Here is a 6,000-nt window from a genome sequence, read left to right as displayed (position 1 = left end):
GTGGGCGATTGGGGTGTTAGGGATAGGCTAGGTTTGTCCCGTCCCCCCTGCCCGCCCTCCACCTGGCCGCGGGAATCCGGCCCGGTCCCCCGGTGGTGCATATATTCCACCCGGGTGTTGGACCGCGAACCAGGATTGTGCGCAATGCCCACCCCGATCGTTAACCTTTTTCCTCCAGGGCTTAAAAATATTAATAAATATTGGTAATTTCGGAAGCCCAGTCAAAATTGGTGTCAACTAAATACATTACATAATGGACAATACCATTCACTTATCAATTTTGGCCGACACACACAAAACAATGGTTAAAATCCCTATATTTAGTATAAGATTCAAAATTGGCCCCTTTTTTACAACCCCTCTGCCCCTGGTTAAACCACTGGCCTTGCCAGAGGTAGGACCAGGGGGAGACATGCCTGAACCCTAGTGGACATAGGCATGCTAAAACTAGTGTCACGGTCACGATATTCATTTAAGTAAAGATAACAGTAAAGGATAGACGTACTAGCAGAGGCCAGCAAGAAAAGAAAGAAAGTGGGAAGAAAGATTCCATATAACTTAAGATGGAAGAAATAATAAGATGTGCCGCGCAAGGCGATGTCCCAAGGCAGCACACGGCAAGACCCGGCTCTCCGGATATCACCGAATGGCACCTCGGGAGCGCTCGTGAGCGGCAGTCGTCAATTAAGACAGAAGAAAGAATACACAGTGTGTGTTAGGAGTGAACCGGATCGATAGTCGACACTCAGTATGGAGAGGTGCGTTGCGATTGGCTGAATCTCAATCCCTAGTCGGAGCCGTTTGAGATAAAAAAAAGAAGCCAGTGTTAAAGGAACAACAGGCGGATAATAAGCAGCTGCGATTGGCTGGATTTCGATTCCTTCTCTGGAAAAAAAAGAAAGAGAGGAATGTGGATGTTACAACTCTCCAGTCAATACGCCAACAAGTGAATGAGAGAATAATGTGTATAGGCTGTTCGGTGTTTCTAAAATGGATTAAAAGGAGAAAAAGTTTATTAATATAGTTAATTAAAAAAGAAATGAACATTTATCATTAAGAAGGAGTTAAAAAATATTATAGAAATGGTTATTCGGTTTGTCCACGGGAGGGTAAGGCCAGAGCCGTTACCACCCTGGACAAAGTTTGCCACCAGCCATCTGTCCGCCGCTGTAAGGTGAGTGTTAAAAATTAGCAGGCTCCTGATTGAGTATAACAATAGAGTCCTCGGACCGTTCTTGACTTATTTACTTAATTATAATTTTATGTGCCAGCTACTTGTTATATAATTATTTTGGTATCATTTACAAAAGTTAGAATAGCCCGTTCCACCTCCTGTTTGAGAGCGGGGGGCGGGTTAAATATTTTAACAGGGTTAAATTTAATTTTAAGATTATCCATTATTTTTTTAAGAGTATTTCTTTCATTAGTGTATTTATTACAATAAAAGAGGAAATGTCTTACGTTATCTATTTTTTTACAAGTAACACAGAGTGCTGTTACTTTTTTTAATTTTAAATTGAGTGTCGTTCAGACCGAAAACAACACCAAGGCGCAGTTTAGTAATAATTTGTTCGGCTTTAACATTAGAATAAGTGGGTCTTTTCGAATTAACTTTAGGTTTGATTAAATAATGCCATAGTCTTGTTTTGATATTCCATTCGGTTTGCCAAAAGTTAAGAAAATTTTTATGAGCTATGGCCATGGTTTCGTTAAGATTAATATTGATATTAATTTCAATTTTATCCATAACTAAAACTTTTTTAGCTAATAAATCGGCGTTTTCGTTGCCAGAGATGCCGACATGAGCAGGAACCCATTCCAAAGTTATAAATAACCCTTTACTATTGTTAAAATTAATCATATTTATAATTTGCTTAATTAAGTAAGAACTCTTGAATTTAAGATTCTGGAGAGCTTGTAGTGAGCTCAGGGAGTCAGATAATATAAGGAATTTTTGGGGAGTCGGATAATTAGTAGCATTAGTAAGAATCCACTTAAGCGCAGAGTAAATGGCCATCAATTCAGTGGTAAATACAGAAACGTGGTCTCACTCTGGCGTGGTGGGAGCTAGAAATGTTAGGCAAGCTAGGCTTGACACAGAAGGCCATGCCTGCTTTACCAGAAAGTGGGTCCTTGGAGCCATCTGTGTATATATGGATGTGGTCAGGGTAATAATCATTTAAAGCTGCTCTAAATATTATATTTTTAAATGGTTCGAATTCTGTTTTTAAAATTTCCTTTCTTAAGAGCAAGGGGACATTCGGCGGTTTAATTAGCCAGGGTGGCACCAAGGGGGGAGAGTATTTATCCAGATTATAATCCAAGAGTTCTAAATTAGATGCCATTCTATTATTAAAGTTAACTGCGGAATTAATATTAATATGTAAGTAGTCATCATTATTCGGTTTCATGGTTGCTACAGGATTTAATGGTACTAAATATTTAGCTTTAAACCAGTGTTTAAGACAAAGTTGGGTGCGCCTAACACTGAGAGGAAGAATATTCAGCTCCACACGCAGACTGTCGTTTGATGTGCCCGGGGAGATTTTGGTTATAATTCTAAGCCCTTTATTGTATATTGATTCTAACTTATCCAGCTGGGTAGGTGATGCACAGCAGAAGGCTTGGGCACCATACTGTAACCTGGAGACGATAAATGCTTCAAAAATCATTAAAAGAGTGTGTCTGTCAGCCCCCCCCCCCCCAATTAGTTGCAGATATAACTCTAAGTAAATTAATATAATTATTACAATTTTTAACTACTTCTTTTATATGTTCGTTAAAGGATAATGCTGTGTCAAAAATGACTCCCAGGAATTTAACTGACAGTACTTGAGCTATGGGGTGATTATCTAGTGTTAAGTTAAGTTTATACCGTCTCTTGAAATTATTATTAGTAAAAAGGATAGCAGAGGTTTTAGATCTTGAGATGGTAACACCCCAGGTTTCAGCCCAATTTTGTAGTTTATCTATATCTTTTTGAATATCTATTTTAATCTTTTCTATACACTTTCCAGATCGCCAAACAGCTGTGTCGTCAGCAAATAAACCAATACTAAGCTTGGTGTCCTTACTAGACGAGCTAGTAAGGGCAGTAGCTAAATCATTAATAAAAATACTGAAAAGTGTTGGGGCTATTACGGATCCCTGGGGTATGCCGTTCTCAAGGTTAAGAATATCAGAGAATGTTTCAGTAACATTAACAGTAAAAGATCTATTGTTAATAAAACGTTCAATAAACGCAAACATAGGCCCTCTAATGCCCATGTTATACACCTTAATTAGTAGCCCGTGTCGCCAAACCATATCATAAGCCTTTTCCAGATCAACAAATATTCCGACCACTTTGTCACCATGACTAAAAGCATTTGCAATTTCAGATTGAAGTCGAAAAAGGTGGTCGGAGGTAGAGTGTTTTTTTCTAAAGCCGCTCTGGTATATGGTCAAAAGGTGGTTACTTTCTAGGTAATAGCTGAGTTGTTATTTCTAATATTCTCCGGCCTAAGATTCAAGCACAATTGATAGAAACCTGGCCAATCTGCTTTATTAAAATTCCATTTTTCTTTAACTTTAGGTATTTCCCTCCATGTCCCATTTAAATTGTAATGTGTAATAATAGGGAGGTGGTCGCTATTAAAATCATTAATGACCTGCCACTCACATTTGGACGCCATCTCCTCTGAGACCATAGTGAGGTCTAGCCAGGTCCAGGAATGGTAGGAGTCAGAAAAGAAGGTTGGAGACCCATCATTTAAACAGACAGTTTTAACAGTTTCCATAAATTGTTCGATAATAAGCCCTTGTTTATCATTAGTGGTAGATCCCCATAAAGAATTGCGGCAATTAAAATCTCCGAAAATAATTAACTTATTTGTTTGTGTTTTAGAAATAGATTCCAGGTAGTTATTTATAGTAAGTTTATTATGATGACTGCCTGGATGGACATAAAAATTATAGATATCTACATTCTCGACTCCGCCATACACTGTAGTGCCCAAGACCTCAATATTATTTTTGGTCTCCTTGAGCGGGATGCGGGAGTAAGACAGGTCATTCCTGACAAAGGTAGCTATACCTCCTCTAGTAGAAAATTTATTGTTATAAAAAAACCCAAAATACCCTGGGATATTAAAATTAGTAAAATATTTTTTATTTTTAGCTTTATCTTGATTACCATTATTTAGCCAGGTTTCTTGTATGCAAATAACATCTATGGCCGGTTTAGCATCTAGAATATATTTCTTTAATTCGTCTCCATGGTTTAGTGATTTAATACCTTTAGCATTCCACTGGAGAATGGCCAAACCTTTAAATTTATCTACTTTAATTTTAGTTTGTTTATTAGCGCTGTTGTTGTTATTGTTATTATTATAACTATTATTTACACTATTGTTATTGTTACTGTTATTGTTAAGTTTGGTTAGATAATTAGGTGTAACTTTATTTCTCCTGTCTCCCATAATTGATTTGAAGCAATACTATTTATTAGCTATATTAAATTATTTAATCTAATCTATATTGTGATGGCTAGGTGTGGAGACAGGAGTTGGTTTGGTCATTCTCGGTGCATACCAATTGAAGCTATTTGTTAGAACTTTAGGATCTTTGATAGTAATACCGAGGTGGTGCGAAAAGGCTGAACAGGCTGAGTGTGTGGCCATTTTAATAGTTTCCTCATCTAAATTTCCCTTGGTAGGTGCTCCCAGGGAACCGTCCAGAAACAGCCCAGTTAAAACACGCAGAAGTTGTTCTGCTGTTATGGGCTGATCTGGACCGTTATTTCTGTTCCTCATTAAAGGGGGGGGGGGGGGGGGGGGCTTTTGTGTAGGTGTTCCCAGCATTAAAGTTATTTGTTCTAAGAAGGGGGGGGGGGGCGGCTGCCGGTGTGTGTCTTTGGCGCACGACTGGGTTATAAGTCCCCCTTGGCAGGTGGACGGACTCCTCTCTGGGCCAGAGTTTAATACCCGTATGGCTTCCTGATGGTGGTGGCACTCCTGACTATGTGTATAGTGCTGACCCTTACAGTTAGCGCATTTTAGTGTGTTGGTACATGGGTTGTCCGTCCCCCGCTTTGGGTGTTTGTCCCCACACCTAAAGCAAACCGGATCCCCCCTAGAGCGACATTTTTTTATGCTGTGTCCCCATCTCTGGCACTGCGCACATTTTATTGGTTTAGGTCTGAACATTAGTAGTGGGTATGATTGGGACCTGAAAAATATCAGGTCCACGCAGTTATTTTTATCTTTTAAAAGGACATCCCAGTAGCCATTTCTCCAAATTGTAACATTTTTGATATCTAGATCTGGATTTTCTTTAATTAAGAGTATTTTGAAGTTGCACTGCAGACAGCGGTCCGGGTGGCATCCTGACCAGCCGTCTGCAAGTGAAATCTTGTATGGTAGAGCTATTGTTTACAGGGTTTTTTAGTTTTTCTTTATTTGGTTTAGTACCGACCACAGTAAACTGGGGTGGTGCGGTAGGTCCCATACTATGAAGGGGGGCGATCCCAGAACCGCCCTTAGCTGGCTCCACCCCTTTATAGATGGTGGATTGGGACCTGGGGTTTTAGGTGGGAGTGGGGGGTACTCCTCATTAAATGTTGGTTGGTTAGTTTTTTTTGTTAACTGTTCACCCCCGGGACATGTTGATTTAAGAGCTATTTTCCGTTTCCGGGGAGGGGATTTTTTGGTTGGGCTGGGTCTTTGTTTACGTTATCGAACTGGAGACTGCGTTTGGATTTTTTAGTTTTAACTACGGTGAATTCTTCTATAAATTTGGAACGGGAGACAGTGGCTACTGGGCCAAAGATATCGCACGGCTCGTCCCCCCATATTCCCTCCGCAACCGGTGGGGTAGGTTTTTTGGGAGGGGCCATACAGTCTTTTTGGGTGGGATTTGGAATTGGTGAGGCAGACGCTCTAACACTAGGCTGGATTTTATGTTTGTTGTTTGGAGGTTCGGACTTGTCCGCAGATGGTAGTTTACTATGGGGAAGCCTCT

General features: G+C 39.8%; 1 protein-coding gene across 1 annotated transcript in view; it reads right to left on the bottom strand.

The window, feature by feature from the left end:
* Positions 1 to 6,000, bottom strand: part of LOC121378200 (solute carrier family 15 member 4-like) — a 136,728-nt gene that overhangs the window by 77,996 nt on the left and 52,732 nt on the right. The window lies entirely within an intron of this gene.

Source organism: Gigantopelta aegis, chromosome 8 (genome assembly GCF_016097555.1).
Source record: "Gigantopelta aegis isolate Gae_Host chromosome 8, Gae_host_genome, whole genome shotgun sequence".
Classification (NCBI taxonomy): Eukaryota; Metazoa; Mollusca; class Gastropoda; order Neomphalida; family Peltospiridae; genus Gigantopelta; species Gigantopelta aegis.
The sequence above is the reverse complement of the archived record's forward strand: the minus strand, read 5'-3'. Positions and strand labels throughout refer to the sequence as shown.